The sequence below is a fragment of the Homalodisca vitripennis genome, chromosome 3 (genome assembly GCF_021130785.1).
Source record: "Homalodisca vitripennis isolate AUS2020 chromosome 3, UT_GWSS_2.1, whole genome shotgun sequence".
In the NCBI taxonomy this organism is placed as follows: domain Eukaryota; kingdom Metazoa; phylum Arthropoda; class Insecta; order Hemiptera; family Cicadellidae; genus Homalodisca; species Homalodisca vitripennis.
Window position 1 is genome coordinate 81019173 of NC_060209.1, and position 22572 is coordinate 81041744.

Consider the following 22572-nt stretch of genomic DNA (forward strand, 5'->3'; position numbering starts at 1 on the left):
GATGATACACAGCCTCACGTGAAATTTAATTTTGTTATCGTCTCTCAAGACGGTTAAAGTAATAAGCACTCCTCCTAAACTTACATTTAGTGTGATCCAACAACTCATGGGCCAATTTTTTGAAAGAAAATAAAATTGTCAAAAATTGTTTTGTTCGTTCACTGGAACTACTATAAACATTATTTTAAAACCACTCAAGAATTGTTAGAACATAAAATGTATTTTTATTTGTTCATTTAGAACAATATCTGTTTGTTCTTTGTTTGAAGTTTATTTTTGAAGATGGAAGAATTGTAAAGAGAAAATCCTGTTTCCTTCATCTCTTTATAGTTTCATTTACCTAAATGGTAAAATTGCTCAAATAAAGACCGAATATATTTAATGATAACATTGGTCAGAACCAATATTTCAACCTTTTCAATTCAATTTTCATATAACATAATACGGTATTAAAACAACTACAAACAACAAACTATGATCAAAATGTAATGAGGATAACGCCAAAGTAACGAGGATAATATTATCTAAAACTATTATGGTATACTTACTTATTATGGTAATACTTAATTTTTAAGTACTGACAGTATAATCGTTTATGCAATAATACAATAAAAACACAATATTATCCTTTCATTATTATCAACCAAAGATTATATTTAATAAATATCGAATATAACAATCAGGAAAAGTTCCCGCTTATGCTACCAACTATTATCAGGTGACAACTATTCAATTAAATTGTGAATATTTCTTTTAAAACTGAATTTGCCAGACAACTTTATCATTGATCGTATTAATTTATATAACTATGTGGTCTTATAATTAATAAACTATGATATACGTTTGCAAACCAATTATTGTAAATATTGGTACTAAAAATGAGTAAACATTTTGAATAAATATATGATATTTACTTTAGAAATGTATTTGATTTTTTTGTATTATGATATAAATGTATATTTATCAAGAAAACATGTTTAATTCATCGTAATAGGATATTACATTGAGGTATTTTTTGGTTATTTTTCAGTTATGTTTTAAAAAGAAACCTAATGCCTTCATAAATATAATTCCTGTAAATAACGAATTGGTTACAAATGTTATAATTTAGAGATGACTTTTTTCAAAATTATAAACTAAAACTTATTTTAATACGTTTAATTTAGTATTGTCTTGGGTTTAAGTTAAGTATCCATCAGTGTCAGAGAGTGTGATACACATGTCACATAAAAAGATTAGGGGGCACCCGGGTTTGAACCGGGGACCTCTCGATCTGCAGTCGAATGCTCTACCACTGAGCTATACCCCCACTTGATGATGCGCCAGAATTATCAGTAACTGAGTCTGGAGATGCTGTGTGATGTGGCAATCTAGTGATGCTGTGCAAATCTAGTGGCGTTTAAAATACACATGACAACTGCAAATGACCGCCTTATAGTACAAATAATTTAAGTACATTCATGGCTGAAAATGATTTTATTCGTTATATTATGTTATATTTAAACCTGGATTTAATTTTAGATTTTATTCAGAAGTCTGACCTTAAGTCATGTCATAATTTATTTTCAACTTAGAATTAAATAATTTAGTGACTGTTGTTTAACAAACATATTGCGAACTTAATACTGAGAAATTAGTGGCAGGAAAAATAATCATCTTATTAAAAGAGGAAGCGTATATTTTGCAATATTTTTCAGTCATTCTCATCCAATATAAATGGTTATAATTTACGTGTTTTCAAATATTTTTCACTATTGGTACCTAATTATAATTTACTAGCAGTTACCTGTGGCTTAAGATTGTAACATTACTTTCTTATAACTAGGACGTCATAGGCATATTCGTTTTAAACGGCTTAATAAACAGTCCTGAGATAACTGATGGTGACTGAAAGATATTCTAATCCTCTGACCCATTTCTGAATAATTGGACTTCAAGGCTGAAGAGCAGTATTTTGGGGCCCTGAAGTAGAGAGCGAAACAGTTTTTATAAGTAACAATGAAATAACTCGCATTTCTTTTCAATGGTCCATAAGATTTTACTCAGTAGCTTCAACAATATCAGTAACACATGAACTATTTTGGAAAAATCCAAAAGTCTAAGGTCGTAGTTTTCGTAGTGAAAGCTGTAAGGATGTAATATGATAATTTTGAATAGGAAGTGTGCTTATTTAAGATATTATTAAAGTGTTCATTGTTAAGTTCAAAAGTTAAACAAGATGATGATTGGCTCTTATTTCAGAGTTTGCACGTTTAGGAGTCCTTTGGTTCAAATGAATTATATTTCAGGCGGCATACATAGCAAAGGTTACCTTTTTGATCCGATCAAAAAATATATATACGTAATAGGTAATAGGTATAATTCTAATTCGGTCAAAAATCGTATACTTCCGATGGAAAGTTTTTCCGGTGCCATCGTAATATTTGCATTGATGCCTCAATCTATAAAATATATACCACATAGGTTTGAAAAGTCTATACCGATCACAAAGGGTTTACTTCCTTCCATAATCTTGAGAATTTTATCCTAAAGATATTCATATGGAAATAAAATTATCACAATTTATCAATATCATAAACATTTCTTACTGAAATTTAGTTGTTCTAGGATTTTTGAAAACTAAAAATATAATATTTACATCTTTTGGCGTCCTTCTTTGCGAACATTAAGGCAAATGTTTGTCAAATTTCATATTTCTAAGACGTTGGGAAGTATAGAAATTAGTTATTTTAGGGGTTGCAGCTCTACTTTAATCCCCAGACGTAGTTGGTCCTTATGAAAAGTCTACAATGGGTCAGTTGAGAGCCTAAGACGTAATATGTGGCAAATATTAGTATAGTTATTCGAGGGGTTGGAACCCTATTCAAAACCCCTATGGATGATTTGGTCTTCATGAAAATGTTTTTGATTTTATATTTAGGCCATGAGGCATACGTATACCAAATATCAACTTTCTTATATATCGGGAAGTTAGAGAATTAGTGATTAGTCAGTGAGTAAGTGAGGACTTTATCCTTTATGTATAGAAATTTCTACAAAACCTGGTGTGTATATAACCCTTTCATGCATTACAAATTTACCAGTTAACAATCTCATACATTAAAATTTATATCTCGGCTATTAGGAAGTATAACGATTATTTGAAAAGGCATGAGTTTAAAACAAAAGTTTTTTTTAAATGTTTGATATATTTATGTATTTATACATTTATTTATTGTAAAAGCTGTTTGGCTATTCTCATTTATGAAATATTATCAAGCAACCGCCCATTCGTGTTTGTTTGAACTTTTAAATTGGGTATTACAGAATATGACAGAAATGAATCACCTGTTTGGCACAGTTAATGCGTGGAATTATTTAACACAAATGTTACACTTACAAATCTGTAGGTACCTCATAGCTTTCTCGATGGAGGCCGTGAGAACTTTTTGAAAGTGTCTAATTATTCGTACATCAAACATCATAAAGCAAAACTTACAACAAAACTAAATATTCGTAAAGTAAACAACGTCATAGCAGAAATAAGAGTGAACATGATAAGTATTGTCACTCTTAACTGATTTCAACCGAACTGACACGATATGTGTATATGCCATAAACTAGTTTGTTAGCCAGATCCATTCAATTAAGAGTTTCAGCGGAAACCATTTCCACTGATTTGTAAAAACGTGTTTCCTGTCATAATAAGGGCTATTAAACTATATAGTTTAAATGGTGTGGTTTTATGTTAATATAATATTCATACCGCCATATAAATAAAGGGTTTAAAAATTACTATAAATAATTTTTTATATAGATATAGCCTACTAACAGTAACCCGCAGATTTCCGCAGATTCGTACGCAATTTCATAGCTTTTGCGTATTTATGAGCACTTCTGGTTTTATATATAGTACATTCTATTTCCGACGCTAACGTTGAGTTTGCCTTGTTGTCACGATTAAGACTAAACAATTAAGACAATATGTCATAAAGTAGAATATTTGTAGTCATTGCAATTTACTCCGGTCTTAAAATGTGTTTTATGTAGTGTAATAGTTTAATTTGTCTTGTTTCGCCGATCAAGAACATATACATACACAGGTCTGATAAGCTTACTTCGGACATTAAGCATCTACTTTCGTCCATCGTCATCTGGTGCAACAATTGAGATTGTTTTGTTGTCCTGATCAAAAGGATACATATAAGCAGTCCTGAGAAATCTGCTTCTGTCAAAAGACAACTCAAGATGGATTTTACAACGGTCTTTAAATGTATAATAAAGGTTAGATAGTAGCGTTGTCATTGAAATCTGCATTACAGTACTGACCAAGCACTGCATAATTTACTTAATATAATATGCTGAAACTTACAGTTAAAAGTATATTTTCCTAAAAATTATAATTTTCTTATATGGATAAATTCTATGCTAAACAGCGATTCAGGAAAAAATTTTGTTACTATTAAGCTTACGATTTGCTTTCATGACTGTAAATTTTCATACATTGATAATAATAGTAAAATTAATTAAACATATGGTTGTGTTGTTATAAAACAATTTTACACAAAACAGTTGATTACTATTAACAGCCTCTTTCGATTAATAAAATTTGTTTGTTGGAATGCAACTTTAAAAACCAAGATGGGATTTTTCGCAATTTTTAAAACTAACGGGGATAGATTTTCGAAATAGGGATAGGCCGATATGTTAATCAAGGGCAAGAATGTTCATGTAAAACTTCAGTACTTATTTTCTTTAGTAATAAATAATAACTATGCTATTGATAATAATTAGTTGAATTAAGGCGTAAACCAGCTGTAAAGAACATTTATTTATATTAATAAGTAATGTATTTATAAAGTTATAGTTTTTGGGATGGTGACTCTAGTTCACAAAATTATATCTCATATAAGTTACACACACGATGTTTTGAACATTTGTCTAGCGCATCAAAAATGACTTTGAAATGTAAAAATGAATTCGAATATCGGTTTTTTTTTTACCTAATTATTCAAAGTATGGTGTAGACAAAGAAAATAATCGGTTTGTAACCATACCTCTTTACTCTTTACAAAAATACTAAGCGTTATTATCAGTTCAATACAAGTTTTATTGCCCAGACAAAGTCGATTCGGACCAATGAAAATTTCAATGTTTCCGTAATTATTTATAAGTTCTTTCTCTACAACTGGGAGAAATGTTGAATAAGGAGTAGAGCTGGAAACAGTCTTCTTTCTCCTGTTGCCACGGATGTCGTGAATACTACAGTACTAAGTCTTCCAAGCTCGACCACAGTATTTCCTTTGTACTGAGTCGGTTGTTACAGTATTACAATTCACATAATATTAATTGAAAGTATATGGAAGTTGAAAACTCTAAATATGTCAGTTAGTATCAATCGATTGTTTACTACAAGCCATACGAATAAATTATTTAAACAAAGAAATGATTTATTGTTGTTCATTATAAAGTGAAAATTTAGATATTAAGAAGCTTAACCTTTTATTAGTATTTTATTTTCAAATATTTCTCCTCATTTATTTTGATTACCTGAAAAAAGGATGGATTTAAATCCTCGAAACGCAGTGCTCTATTGACGTGACAGCGTCTTAAATTAGGTTGCGGCTCGGAGTCACTCATGAAAAAGTGTAACGCCCGGTAACGTTACGATGCCCGTCCAGTGGGTCCGCCGCACGGGATAAAGCAGATAACTATGTTTATTCGTGAAAATGTGAGTGCTTAGATTCGTCATTTACAACAACTACAACAATAAAGGTAAATAATTGTACACTGATATTTCATTATCGTAAACTATGATTGATTGATTAATTGTTAGATTGACACAAAAGTTGAGAAACTGAGTTTATAGGTTATGTCATACTATTGACAAATGTTGATAGTGTTAAGTAATTTATTAGTTTAAATCACTCTGCAATCAATCGTAATTCAGTCGATTGAGAAGAAACAGCGCGTATTGCTAGTCAAACATTTAAAATAACAAATTATAACCTCTAACCTGTCATAACAGTGCGACCAAACAAACGAACTAAACCGACCAATCACCACGCGCGAAGTTAGAATTTAACTGTGTTTAGCAAGAATTTCAAATTCCAATTTTAGTAAATGTTTTATTCAACTTTACCATTTACAATAACAAATTTTAATTAATTTCAAATTGTGTACAATGTTTTAGTAAACAAAATATATTTCTATAGTTAAAATTTGTGCAATTCTTATTTTCATTCAATTCCTTGTTCCTATTGTGCAATTTAATAATATTCATATTAATAAATATTATACCGAGAAAAAGACGTTGTCACGTAAAATCTTCGCCCGTAAAACCGACTTTACGGGCAACCATAATTGTTTTTTTTTTATAACATAAATGTTAGTCAGTAAATGTCTGATAACTTGTTATACTTTTTATCCTCATTGTTATAGAACGTGTTGGCTATTTCATTATCTTTCATTCACCAAAACGATATCATTCAGTATATGCTAAATCAAAACTTTTACAGATTATCACTATAAAAAACGAGGATAACTTTTTATTTAAATTCAATATAAAGTATTTATCAAGGTTACCAGTGTGTATTCCAAATCATAAATTTCCAGAATCAAAATTACTTTTAGGTGTCTACAATTTTTACTATCTAGATAGAAGTATACTATAAAATTGATACTATTATAAATATATCAATAACCAATGGTTTAATTCAAAAACATAAATTTGACTGTGCTTTATACAATGTTAAATGTTTTACTTCTAAATAAAATTAAAACATACTTATTTTGTGGCCGGTTTTTAATTGATATGAGTTTATTAAATGATATAGGATACTCTATAGAAGAAGTCTGCGACTGAGTTGTTTTGCAAAAATATTTGTAACATACATGGTTAGAAAGTACAATACTTTTTCATGCCAAGTAAACTGGCCCGTAAACTATCCAAATCAGAGGCAACACGTGAACGGCGCCGAAGTTCTCTGCGTCGCGACGCATCGTGGATTTGTAGGCGTTCACGTGATCTGCATACACCGAAATCGGAAATAGAGTATCATTTCTATACGAACTTTATAACTAATACATTGTAGTAACAGTTAAACAGTAATTACGTCTTTTAGTATTCATGAACAAAATAAAACAGTTTTGCAACTTAAGTTAGTTGTATCAGAGGATAACATAATGACACATCTGTACATTATCTAACAGTTTTGAATTTCCCTATATGGTCAGATAGGTTAATTCAATGAAAATTTATATTTTAATCCTATTAATTTATGACTTATAAGTAAAATATATACTAAGGAATTTATTACAGTAGTTCTGTAAGGAGTTATATATATAAATATATAGTTGGGGGTTTTCAACAAAGAGCCTAGGATTTAAATTTGATATAGTATCATGTTTATACAATTAATTTTGAAATATAACAAAAAGAGGATATTCACACATGGCTCTATGAGCCACAGTACCTGCGAATCGTGACATTTTGGTAAAGTGACGTTCCCGTAGCGCGTACTCCAAGAAATTCCACTACGTGACGTTCCGTCCTGCAGTGCCGAACACATTGCAGCGACACAGCGACCCTGTGTTTTCTCTCAGAACACATTGCAGCGACACAGGGATCCTGTGTTTTCTATCAGAACACATTGCAGCGACACAGGGATCCTGTGTTTTCTATCAAACACATTCCAGCGACACTGGGATCGTGTGTTTTCTCTCAGAACACATTGCAGCGACACAGCGATCCTGTGTTTTCTCTCAGAACACATTGCAGCGACACAGCGATCCCAGGTTTTCTCTCAGAACACATTGCAGCGACACAGCGATCCTGTGTTTTCTCTCAGAACACATTGATCCTGTGTTTTCTCTCAGAACACATTGCAGCGCCACAGTGATCCTGTGTTTTCTCTCAGAACACATTGATCCTGTGTTTTATCTCAGAACACATTGCAGCGACACAGTGATCCTGTGTTTTCCCTCAGAACATATTGCAGCGTTACCGTGATACTGTGTTTCCCTTAAAGTTTCCATCACTTCATACATTGTTGTTTATATTTGTTTAACGCTGTGATATTCTTAAATTTTCTTTAAAGGAGTAACTGCCACTGTTTCAAAGATTTGTACTAAAAATCCTCATCCTTGTTTATATAAAGACGTAAATTAAAGGTTAATTTTAAAGTTGCCATATACACATGACGTAGTTGGATACATATTAAACAAAATAATATAAATAGGGATAAACAACACACAAAAGGACAAGTTAACATTATTACAAATTCATATGCCAATAGTTTATTGATGGAGTGTTGTAAATTTATATTGTTGACACAGTTTGAAATCTTTTGGCCTCGCTGTCGGTAACCATATTCAGTCAACTAACACTAAAAAAAGGTGAGTGAAGAGAAATGAGCTTTAGCGTGAATTCAACAGAACAAAAGTGCCTACTTGAAAACTTCTATACTATTAACAAAGGGTAATAGGAGAAAACTTAGAAATAGGCAAAAAGGAAAATTACTTTAACAAAGGAGGTATCATCAGATTATCGAAATCATGTCGGCCTGTTAGAAAGAACCCATACTCGTAATGATCGCTGATTGGGCCAGATTGATCGGGTGGATTGTTAAACCTTCACCCAATCATGATAAAACTCCGCCCCAGTAACGGAATTGCGAACTGGTCTTTCCAGTTTTGGTTTAACATTTATTGGTTGAATGTAGATGTCTACAGCGAGGCCAAATACTTTCAATATTTTAAATGTGTTCGGAATTTTTCGACGCTTTTTCAACAGAAACTCGTATATGCATGACTTCGGTCTCATAATCCAAAGAATTAAGGCAAGTAGCAATGTTTACCTGGATTAATTAAAAATTTATTTCTAAAACATTTAATTTATGAATAGAAAGTAATTATGTTCAAGGTTTATTAAAAATGAAAAAAAAACATTTATTTACTGACATCTATTAACAAAGTAACTAAAAATTGCATAATAGAAACTAATTTACAAGGTATATATTACAATTATTTCTACTGCTAGGTAGACTACTTTTGATCCTACATTATTATTTTGTCGTATGACTATCGCATATGCGTTCCAAAATGTTTAGAAAAAGTGTCTTTCCTTAAGTCTTTCTGTCGGACCATCGTGAGGACGGCCATTAGGTTTACCACGTTCAAAAGTAAATTAAGATGTTTACTACTATTGTTTATGCAATTTTAAATTGTTGCGATAACTTAACCTGTTCCTATATTTACTAATTTAAGTTATGCGAGTACGTAATTCATGCGTGTTTTGATAGGCAGTATCATTACACTCTGGAACGAATATAACGCTACCTTTATTAGGGATGTATTAAAAGTTTGGGTGAATATTGAGGAATTTCCCTTCCCCTGTATCCCAGAGAGAGCAGCATGAACTCTGGGGTGCAAGTGTCTAGGCTTGATTGCTGTTGTACATTGTTTGCATTTTTGTTTGCAATGTTTGGATTAATGGAAGGAAATTTCCCTTCTTCTGTATCGTAGAGAGAGCAACACGGGCTCTGGGGTACAAGTGTCTATGCTGACTGCTGTTGTACATTGTTTGCATGTTTGGATGAATGAAGGGGAATTTCCCTTCACCTGTATCCCAGAGAGAGCAACACGGGCTCTGGGGTACAAGTGTCTATGCTGACTGCTGTTGTACATTGTTTGCATTTTTGTTTGCATGTTTGGATGAATGGAGGGGAATTTCCCTTCACCTGTATCCCAGAGAGAGCAACACGGGCTCTGGGGTACAAGTGTCTATGCTGACTGCTGTTGTACATTGTTTGCATTTTTGTTTGCATGTTTGGATGAATGGAGGGGAATTTCCCTTCACCTGTATCCCAGAGAGAGCAACACGGGCTCTGGGGTACAAGTGTCTATGCTGACTGCTGTTGTACATTGTTTGCATTTTTGTTTGCATGTTTGGATGAATGGAGGGGAATTTCCCTTCACCTGTATCCCAGAGAGAGCAACACGGGCTCTGGGGTACAAGTGTCTATGCTGACTGCTGTTGTACATTGTTTGCATTTTTCACGACTCCCCCACCGCGCCGCTCCGTTCAAGAGACAGTCTCTCCTCTTAACCTTCGGCGCTCCCTTGTTTCCATAACCTATATACTCGCAGGGATACTACTGTCAACAAAAATGTTCTTAATAGTGATTAAATATCCATTTATAAGTTAAACGTTTCAACATGCCCCTCCTCCCTCTAGTGCCCCCACTTTACTTCGATTTGCACGTCTGTACGGTAACACATGAACAGGTAAATTTACAACGGTAGGCTAATGTTACAACGGTAATGTTACAGTGAATTCCAATATCATCTTAAGTAAAAAGTCTCTCAGAGTCTATTGATGACTCTCTTGTATGTCCAGCGATTATTACTTGATGACTTTTATTTTAACAAGTCATGTTGAAGTCATCCGTACGCTAACGTTCGTTTCGGAACGAAACCAATATAAATATAAACACTTTAGAGTTTTTATCAAAATAATTATAGAAAAATATTGACAAATAACATAAAAGATACATAATTAACAAAAAGGCTACGCTACATGTTTGCAAATTATGCATGCTTCACATAAAAGAGATTTATAAAGTGTTTTATTTTCAAGATATTACTATTTTTAATTTAAACTGTTTGTTGCAGGAAAATAAACCTTCCAATAAAATAAACTACCTTCACAGTTGTAACAACTATATAACACTATAATTAACACGCTGATTTGACTATGGTTTTAAACACCAATAAATCGACGATGAGTATTATTTTTGAACGATTTACTTAAAACTTGATCAAAATGCAGCATTCGGATCTAGAGACAGCGAAATTTAATTTAAGTAATTTAAATCTAAGAAAGATGTAAAAGAATATCGACAAGGATTATTTAGTTGAAGACAGCTAGCTGAATGGAGACGTGTCATCTTTTGACAATGTTTTCCAAAAAGCCCGAGGCTCAAGAGTCCATTGTGTGCCCATCTTCTATTCATGAATTTCACCCTCCTACGCTTCTCTTTTATCAATGCTTTTCTGCAGTTTTTGATTCTTAACAGCAATTCCTTACAACATCTTCTTCATTTGCATTTCGACGTTGATGTATATTATTTAAATAATGATCTATGTAAATGAGTAATTATTGAAGTTTTTTCAAAATATTTTATATGTCACAAATTAGTCTATCTATCACGTTGTTATCTTCTCCACTGATAACAAAATCATAATTTTTCAGTCCTATTCCTTTTTTTGAAATATTTAATTGGAATAAATTAATATTTAATATTAGCCACTAATTACCAATATTATAATGAATTAATTAATTTAAACACAAACATATCAGAGAACGTTTACATATATCGGTCGTTTTTTCATAAGAATAAACAGATTTAATTGGAAAAACTGCAAATATAAATATCCGGCCGAATGCTTAAAATTTTATAAAATAAATTAATAATAATAAAGAATAAATACAATTAAGACATAATTAGTTTAGGAATTTTAATATTTGTGTTATCCTAACTCCTTTTAAAGTCCAAGTTTTATCAACAAACCAAATTAAACCAATTCTTATATATAACAGTTTAATTATTTGTAGGGATGTAAATTAAGTTAAGTATATTGTCTATGTAAAAAATACGGCAGTTACTCAAATTAAATTTGATATCCGGGTTGAGTTAATAATTAAAATTAATGTTGGGTAATAATAAAAATCCAATTGATTGATTGTATATTACACTTCGACATTGCGCACGGTAACCCCGCTTAAGTGAGGCTGCAATTTTTTAAGCATGTGAATACCAAATCTCAAATTACCTGTTAAAAATATGTGAAACATACCAAAATTCCATTATAATTAATATTTTTACACTCCATTACTTCAAAAATATATGTATTTATTCTTATATAATATTAATTTTTCGCCATTTTATAAAGGTCCTTCTAGAGAGAGCTATTGAAATAATTAACAGAATAATGAGTTAAATTGCGATAAATAAGCACTTTAAAATTGAACTATTACAATCCCAATGCAATACAATACAAAATACTTAAATTATTGTAACAGTAGTTAAAAAAAAGATTTTTTTTCATCTTGCATAACACAAACAGACAAACCTAAACGTAAACCTTACGTCTCTATACCAGAACGTCATACCAGAAACGAAACAGTAAGTTCAAATAAACAAGTTTAAGTATAATGTAGCTATGGTGGAAAGGGTTAATTCAATATGAATGTTGAATTAGTGCAACGACTGGACTCATTGCGTTTCTTCACTACCGATGTTATTGGATCTCTTCTGACAAACATGACTCCAGATTCCAGGAGCCGAGTCTGCGTTAAGAGGAAAGGAAGGTGAACATGAGTTAAACTCAACATTCACAATTGTAAGTAATGGAAGAATTTACTGGTCACGTGATGAGGAGGGGCGAGGTTTGAACAACTTTGTATTATTTTATCAAACATATAGTTTATAACTAATTGGCTTCGCACGCACTTTTCAAAATAGAAATTCTGAAAAACACCTATGATGTAATATGATAGAGTTCCATGACATTTTTCAAACGTAAATAGGAATACATCAGGTAGATGTTATTTAAATTTTAATGGTTAAGAGTATTATCTCACTATTAAATCATGTTTTGCATTTATAGGAACATTTCTGGTTCAAATTAAGTATATTGCGAACTTTACACCTGAGTCTTCCTTGTTACCCCGATCAAGAAAATACAAATACAATTCTCAGAAACCTACTAAAAAGAGTTTACTTCTAGATCTTATCTTATACATCCGGTCTTAAGTATAACTCCAGTACAACAGTAGAGTTTGCCTTGTTGTCCCGATGAAGAAAATATACTTTCATACGTATAAATTAAAAGACTATTACGAACTAGGGAACATTCTAGCCTACTTCCTATCACTTCTGGTATAAGGGGGAAATCCTTATTAAGTTCATGCAAGAATTCCAAATAATGCTTATAAGGTTTTGCGTTATAGAACTTTTGTTGTTATTGGACTATGGTCTGGTAAATAATGGACCGCTGAAACATGTTAGTGTTCGTTTCTCTTTTTTTATATACGCTATTGTTAAAATTCCATATCACAATGTCAAGGAAGCCCACCAATTTGGAGTAGCTTATGTGAAAACATTCACACTTTCGTTCATTAAGTGTTGTTTTGTAACAGTGTTGAAATAATATTTACAATTCATTACAATGTTTTAAATTCGTCACTGGTGTAGTGTGGACTAAAATTTATACACACACACATATATATATATATATATATATATATATATATATATATATATTTTTATTATGTGGAGTAAAGTTTATATATTAAATTTTTATTTGGTATGTGCATTACACTGCTGATCAAGCACTGTATACTTAATACTTTTATAAAATTTAAATGTGAACCTATATTTCAGCCAATTTGTCTAACTTTAGCTGTTTTGTATCAGTTAAATTTGGATTATAACACTTAAATACTACGCGTTTTCTTACTGGAACTTTCCTAATATTTTTCACCATATAAATCTTAAACGGATACGGAAACGGATTTGGAACATTTTACGAAAATAATTGGTCTATCCGTTCTCAAAATTAGGGCTCAGCAACACATTTTGCGTTTCATTTTTATTTATAAGACTAAGATACAGGATGAATATACTTTAGTTATCCACCTGAGGTAGAGATCAGATAGTAAACGTAGAAATGTTGTGTTATTATATTACTACGTTTTCTTTTGTATCATTTAACAGTCACAAAAATCTTAAATAATAATCACAGTCAATCGATGATTAAGCCTCATACATGTTAAAATCTAGATAGAATTGTAAATTACAACATTGCCAGTTATAAAAATAAATGGTGACATTGAAATCAACAGATTACGCAAACAGTTTGGGCAGCGACTGTGATTTTAAAAGTCGAAATCTATTGTAATATTAAACTATTGCGCTGCAGCATTTACCTTTATTTAGCCTATAAATTATGATAGGAACCGCGTTAGGAACCTAGACAGGGCTTTAGATTTATTTCCTCTGTTTCCCGTTATTACACAATGTAGAAGTACAATACACAACTTGTTCGTAACAGGCTTCAATTGGGTCACGTGCACAATTTTAATTCTATAGTTCATTTCGTCTCGAGATGTCCTGTGCAGAGGCAGAAATATTCAGATATACATCAGACAGGAAAAAGTCTGTAACTTACTCTCTCCAGTAAAATAAAGTTAAATTTTGTCAACTTACTGATAGATTACAATGACGTTCAGCCGAATTCCAGGGTTGGATGTGCACCATCACAGAGCATCTTGCCTATGTAGAAATCAAGTCTCATGCCAAATTTAGATCTACAGATGAAATCTTTCTCAAGGTATCTTGCCACATGATGTAGTCACATTCATGTTCATTGAGTTAGGTTTCATGGCAGTGTTTAAATAATAAAAGCCATACACCATCCTTGAATTCAGAACCTGTATAGAAATGAAGCTTCGTGCAAATTTTTAAGTCTAAAGGTTAGTTCTTTTTGTGTGGATATCGTATGGACAAAAAGTCTAACAGACGGAAATGAATTTTTCCCAACTTCTCGAGTCATAGTGCTCACTAACGCTCAGCCAATTAGTATTGATGTAGAAATTTACAATTAACAGCTATTACCTCCTCTCTTGAGATATGCTTACTAAATATATATTAGACGAGTTATATTTTAGCAGTCTATAAGCAATTTTGTATAAAATGTTTATAAATTTCCATATTATTAAAAAGAATAATATGTTTGTATGTCCTTTATAGAATCGTAAACTACTTGACCGATTATTATGAAAATTTGTTTGTATATGTATTTTTCCATGGAGAAGGTTTATATGCTATGGCTATTGATGTAACTCGCTAGCAGGCGGCGCGGCGATGCAAAAGATAAGTTTTTAAAGCACCTGCACACTATAAACTGCAATTACAAGACAGCTACGTATACTAAATAGCCAAACACTATTTGAAGGCGTTAAGTTACGATGCATATTTGTATTTAAGATACATTTCTGGTTTTACTGAAAGCGTGAGTGTTAGACCAGTTTATAATAGTGTACATGTACATGTACAATGGCTACAAACGATTTTCTTGATCGTGGCAACAAGGTAAACTTTACATCGGTGTTGGAAATATAACTCATTTGAACCAGAAGTGCGCATACACGGGCATAGCGGGCAGAGCCGCGGGAAACAGCTAGTTAATAATAAAACGTTTAAACCCTCCGTTTCCATCCTTGTGTACATAAAAACAAAGTACGGCTAGTCTTCTGAATCAGAGCAAACCACTTTTCACTTATATCGTTTCGGGCCCGAGTAGACAGTAGTAGTCGCTGTGGTCCATCCAACGACAGTTTATTTGCTTTGGCGTTATCCACGATATTGAAATGGCCGTGGTATCGATATCATATGTTTATTGGAGTACAGCAAACATTCGCTCTACCACAGTGCTCCTGTTTTTAGTTTACTTGAGTTATTGCTATCCCAAAAAACTAACAGGCGGAAATAAAGTAAACTCATAACTGGCGATATGAACTTCCACAAAGTGCAATTTTCTTTCTAAGACCTCAAATACGAAAATTGTGTCTTTCCTTTATACTTTATTAATATTTGTTTTATATTACTTACCGGTATTCCTTTAGGTAAATAGAATTAATCGTACAAACTATTTGGTAAAATCCTACAATTCCGACGTAGGTGTAGAATAAAGTGTTTTCTTACAAAATATCCAAATTGATATCAGGTTATTTCTTTATGACAGTTTACACTGGTGTGTTATATTAATGAATGTTTATAGTCTAGAAACGAGAGCAAGTGTACAAACTCACAAACTTTGCTCGAATTCAACGGACATGTTCTTGATATTGAAATCCATCGTCTGCCATCTTAGTTTTGGTGGAGGTCCCAAAATGTAATTTGCAAGAATAAAATTGTCACGTAATAAATCTACGTATACCGTATTTAATATATCTATCGTATTTAGCAATATGCAGAAATATCCTTTGAACATATATCAGTTGAGATATTCTGATTTTATGTACACACTGTACCCCAGTTTGTTTGAAATCACGCTTTCCAACTCAAAGGAAAAAGGAATATTTTAAAGAAAATACTAAAAATAGATCTCATGGTTATTGTTCCAACAGATAATTTCATGATAACACCACGGAAGTGTCATCTTTCAAACATAATAGTAATTAATTATCTTAGTAGAATTGCGCTAATTATCTTGTACATTATGAATTTTATTTACTTAGACATTCTATGGATTTATAACGATTTCATCGTTGTTGTTTACGCAAATAACACACTTTTAACATTTGTTTCCATCAAGCGAGGAAATCAATTTTTTACAATACACTTTTAAAATTCAAACTTGAAATAAAATATTGTAAAATAAATACGCTTTTTAACCCTCTGGCATAGAAGTTGCAAAAGCCACATTTCCTGTGCAGTAAACCGTTTACGTCGTGTCGCTCGTCTGGGTCCAGAGGGTGACGTCATAACAAAGACGATTCCAATTTGTTTTTCGATTTTGAAAATTTTGAAAACTCCTCACTTAAATTAAATACTTAAAACGTAAACAAATATAAAATAACATTACTAACTAGAAGCAAATGTGTATCTCATCTATCATAAACGGTTTAACTTGTATATGGTTATTGCTATTTGAGATATAATTTCTAGGTGTAGACTTATTATTTATGTTGCTTTGCTTGTCAATATTTACCCTAATTGTCTGATTGTCTGATAAAACTCTTATAATGTTGTCAACGTAAACGAAAGACACAAAACAATGGATATTGAGGATGCTTTCAGACTAAGTACGTGTAGTAAATATATCCATATACTACTTAGTCTGAAAGCACTATTTCTTATACTCCTATTTTAATTCGGACTTCACGTTCAATGTAATTCGAACTGGAAGCTGGATTTAACTTCCCCTACTATTTTAGTTTACAATCAGCAACACTCCGTGGTTCTAAATCCGGATAAAACTAAAACATAGTTGTTGTCATGGCGTACACTTAATTTGAATATTATTTTGAAGTAAACTATTATGTTATTATGTTTCCACAAAAACTTTAGGTGTGGCTATCAAAATTACATAGTGCCATAAGGACAAATGCAAATTTCATTTTTCTTTCTTGGATTTAAATCATACAAAATTACATGGCGTAATAATACAAATTATCTTGTAAAATTAAAAAATACCTTGGAATTTTTCGGTTGTCACGAAAAAGAAGTTAATACGTTATCCAAACATTTCAAGAGACATATCTCGATAATCTCACTCCCCCTCTATCTACATTCCTAGATTATAATAACCTTGAAGGTAATAGAAGGTGACTAGTCTTTGCACTTCTAGTCTCAATATTTGCGTGGAATTCATTTCCTTCTGAAACCCATTCCTACTGTTTGAATAGCCTGAATCTCAAGGGATAAAGGTGGAGTGCGAGGCCATGACAGCTATTCCTTTTAGAACACTGTTCAAATTTTGTGCACATGTTATAATTTTTGCCCTTCTCGTTCTGACCATTCTGTAGGAGACTGACTTCAACCACTGCGATATCGTCGTGTAAGACTAATAGACGGTATTTCAGGTATAACTAAAAAATTTGTTAGCAATAGTTTCAGCAAGAGGAGTGTCATATTTTATTCTTAATGTTCTAGTCCAGTATTAAATATAGGTCGCATTCAAAATGTTCGTCCTACCTGATTGTTATGAAAATAATTTTGTTTCAATAACATTCATTTTGCGTGCATTTCATTTTTATTTGCAGGAATTCCTATACCAATCTAAAGTGTTGAAATGGCCTCCGTCTACTGAGCAAAAATGAGAGAGAACAGAATTTTCGTTTACCCGATTCTGTACAAAACATTATAGCAATTTTTTTCCGTGTGCCGTGATATAGTTTATGTGGTACATTTTATAGTGATTGATATTTATTTGAAAGTGGACGTGCAGAAAGGGTGTCTGTTGTAGTAGAAATTTTTGATAACACAACGACTCAAGAGATGAAAAAATTAAAACTTCAACATACACATACTCTTTAGTAGATTTTTAGGTTTAAGGTGGAAAAATAACAACATTCGCTGCAAGATGGCGCTTAACTCAAAGTGTGTAAATATTGTCCAATTATTGTGAAATTTAATAAAACTATTTTTTTATTAGTTTGAAAATTTCGCCCGAAAACATTTTTTTTTAAATCGGTTGTTTGTAAAGCTGCAACTCGTACAATAATATAGATCAGTCCTTGGGGACATAATTTTTGGATTTCTTAGGGTTTTGTTGGAATATCCATTTTGGGATGCCCTCAGTACAAAAAGCTGGATCTTGTGAAATTTCATTCTTTATGTTTTTCATATTTTCACTTAAATAGCGTTCAAATCCCAGATTATGACGAATTTCTACATTTTTTTGATATGTTAACATCATTAAGGGCATTAAAATGGTTAACAGTTAAACGGCGGATGAAAATAAAAATATTATTTCGACATCAATTTTATATTTCATAAATACCGTCAACAGCACTGGTTGATTCACCTTCTAGTGATCTGTGAGGTCAACTTTTATTTTTCAACAAAACAGATAAAACCTAGATGTCTCATGATCTTGTTCACAGCGCGATCCTACGGCTGTATCTAGGGACTATTGGTGAACATATGGGATCATTAGCGAATTCTGTTGACTGGTCCTAGTTATCCAGTGAGCCAGCCGCCTGGGTTCGATTGTCTTTGATATCTCTACTACAATAACAGCCACGGTCCGATCAGGTAGTAGAGGAGTACGTACGGCGAGGAGCGGCGCGGCGGGAGCGGAGCCGTGTGTTGCGGCGTCCACGCAAATCAATGATGGAATACCGCTAGCGCTCGAGTGGGCTGCTGCGCAACTACCGCCGTTACTTCCTTATCCGACTTTATTGATTATTATCTAAACCTGTACAAACTTTTTTTAAACCCTCACCTGGATACATACCTAGATCAAACCAGATAACGCCATCTACTCAAACTAACATAGACTTGTCCAACAACTGGTTAACGATAGTGAAGGAGGTCTGTGAATCTGCAGCATCAAATTTTAAGGTGGTGTAATTGGTATCTGGCTGGGATAATTTTTGAATTAAACAATGTTTGGTCTCAACCCTCTAGGATACCTTTCCTGAATATAGAGGAAATGGTGCAACAAATTTTGTAATAATCCCACGTAAACTTGTAGGCATTTCTTTAAACACACATATCAGAACAATCAATGGTCACTTTTTTAATAGTTTGTACTTATTTTAACGTTCGATATTTAAAACATTTCAGTGTTTAAAGCCTTATGCTACAGTATTAGTCAGGTAGAAAATACTTGTTTAATTTTGAAATTCTAATTTATTTCGTAACAAACGATTCATTGAAATTCCACACTCAATATCTCGTGCTACCTCCTCTGGCTGAGATAACTGCTTGAATTTGTGGCATGGTTCTAATGAGTCGTCTGAGGCTGTCTTAACACTTTCAGCCCCAAGCAAAAAGTAGACTAGTTTACTCCCAGCCCACGATATTTTTATTACTGTGAGCCCAGCCCATGTGTATATATTTGATTCACACTATGTTTTGCACTGAGCCCCGTGTGCATCATATTGCTTCACACAAAACTACTGTTTTAATCAAGCTGTGAGCCTTTTTTATGCACACTTACATTAAAACTGCATAGCATACTGTGTTGTGTGGGACTGTGGGACCACAGGGCAGTGATGGGTCATAAATTGGTTGGCGGTTGGCAACACTGCATTGTTTACAAAAACAGCTGTTTTGCCCAGATCTTGGCTTGGAGTGTTTGTGTGACATGACAATTTACGTTTTGATCATGTACTGAAAACCGTTGAAGACAGGCCTAGGGGGAGATGTACATCTTGCTACGAACGTTACCAATCCCGTGTAGGTCGGTTACAAGCTGCAAAGATAACTCCTCAAGTTAGAACAAAGTGTCCTGGTTGTCCAGAACAGAACATGTGTATGGACTGCTTTTTCAAAAAACATCGATGTGTAAAAAAATAAGAAATAAGATGTAGTAGCCTACCTGAATAGTAATATGCAGATTGTAAAATAAAATATGTTCATAGTAAATCTAGGTTGTTTTTTGCCAAAACGTTTGCCCAATCAAACAAATTTGTTAGCAACTTATCTAATATTAGGCTATATCATACAATCCATCCTTTAGGTTAGGGTACATTATGTAAATAGGTTAGGTAAATATGGAACTTTATGGGATTATTCATATCCTAACATAACTTTAGATGGAAGCCGTATAATGGACAAACCATTTTTATGTATTTCTATTGAGACATAACCTAACCTAATATATATTACCAAACAAACTTTACCTGGCCTAACCTACCAAAAACACTTACTGTCAAAGAAAGTTGATTTTATTTAGCTAGAAATAAAAGAATAGGCTAGATAATAGGATTTTTATACTTTTCAGCTCCGTGAGCCAAAATGATGCACATGTTGAAATTTGAAAATGTGCATCATATTGACTCACAGTGGGCCATTGTGGTAAAAAAGAAAACAAAAACATACATTATGGCCCATATGCATCATAATGATGCACAGTCTAAAAAATGCTCTAAGAATGTTATTATTCACTTGTTTTGATTTTTTTATGCATGAAAGCAATCAGAGGAATGATTCCACACGTTAGTAAGCCTTGGGCTGGGGATAAACTTTTACACTTTTTGGCTGGGTTTTACAGTGTATCAAAATGATGCACGTGGGCGTGAGCTCATAGTGCAACGTGTATTATATATATACATATGGGGCTGAAAGTGTTAAGGTAACCGCCCTATTCTTCTCATAAGGCCATTTCCAGCTCATCCAAGGTCCTGGGTTGGTGTGGCCGGCCCTAGTTGATCCCAGATGTGCTCAATTGGATTTAGATCTGGACTGCAAGAAGGCCACTCCAATTAACTTATGGCATTATCTATGCTATGTACGTCCAAGTACCGTAAAACTACTCTTGCTACATGGTCGGGCACCATCATGCATATACAGAAAATCTTGACCTGCTCGTTGTGCTCTCGGACGAATATGGACGTCTAACACCTCATCCACATTAACTTTGGATTGTTAAACAACAGTTTCGGATCACTAAACGTTCTGCTCGATCTTAAATTGTTATGATCCTTACAAATATTGAGCCCCCACCAAAACGGACCCTAGAAGTTAGGCGAGTTAACAAACCGCTTGTTTATTCTTCTCCATACTCTAACACGGCCGTCATTACCAAAAATTGTAAATTTTAACACGTCTGTGAATCTTATCTTCCGCCATTGTCTCAACTGCCAACGCCTTTGGTCTCACGGGAACTGCAATCTTAATCTCTTATGACATGCAGTCAATGGCAACACTTGAACAAGACCTCATTCCAGATTCCCGGAGTTAAATTTTACCATTTGGATTGATATTCGAGTTCCAGTTGCTTGAATAAGGCTTTTTGTCGTTCTGTAGCTCCTTGTTCTGGTCTTCTGCCAAGAGTGACTTGCTTCTAGTACCGGTTCCACATTCTTGAAACCACTGACTGTCTCAAACCTAAGCGTCTACCCACATCCCGTTGAGAAACACCTTCTTCTATTAAAGTGACCGCTCTAATAACTTCTGTATCGGACACAAACCGTCTAAAACTCGCCATTACAATGAAAACCAAACAGAACAACCATAAAACATCAACTGATCAACCAACATCTAAACTGACATAAGTTCAGCAAGTTACAGAACTACACCTGACATTCTTCTTATATCATTCTTGTTTTAGACCTGATAAGCAAATCGGCAGTTTTATCTTTAACAAAACTATTCGGAAATGAATAAAAATGGCTTTTCAAATTGACTTATCTGTGGGTAAATTATAACTCTCTCATGTTATTTATATTTATCCAGCACGAAGCAACAGTAGTGATCCCTCAATTGCTTTGAGGTGGGTATTTAATTTAAAACCTGTAAATATTTAATTACATTTTGTTTCATTAAAACGTTTTATTTCCATCATTAATCATTACAAAATCGTCAATAAACATCATTCTCTGAAGTCATATATGTATGTCCAAAGTTCGTATTGTAAATGTCTGTAATTATTAATAGAATGATTAAATTTTTTCTGTATTGAGGTACGTTGAAGGCCTGTGACTCTGAATAAAAAAAAACTAAAAAATCTGATTCCACCACCTTAATCTGTTTTGTATCTTTACTAGGATGCACTTATGGAGACCATGATTTTGTTTAGCTTTAAGCTGTAACTGTGCATAGTTGACAATGAAAGTCTTGACTTTCAGACTATCAAGACTATGCTAAGTATGAATTTCTGACCATTTTCACGTACTTTATATTACATAATACACAACGATTATTTGCTGGTGAATACCGTACACCTTATTCCTGAATGTTACGTTATGTATGCAATAACTGGATATATTTAGTTTAAACAGATGTTTCTTATTATGAAAGGAGACTTGAATTCGCAGAGAGCAGAAACATATTTTAATGAGTTCTATTTAAA

At 32.9% G+C, this 22572-nt stretch overlaps 1 protein-coding gene and 1 non-coding gene across 15 annotated transcripts in view; one reads left to right on the forward strand and one right to left on the reverse strand.

Moving 5' to 3' along the window:
* The window catches only part of LOC124357111 (protein still life, isoforms C/SIF type 2), a 911156-nt gene that overhangs the window by 61883 nt on the left and 826701 nt on the right, over positions 1–22572 (forward strand). The window lies entirely within an intron of this gene.
* On the reverse strand, positions 1238–1309 carry Trnac-gca. The gene has a single exon. It is a non-coding gene; the product is annotated as a tRNA-Cys (tRNA).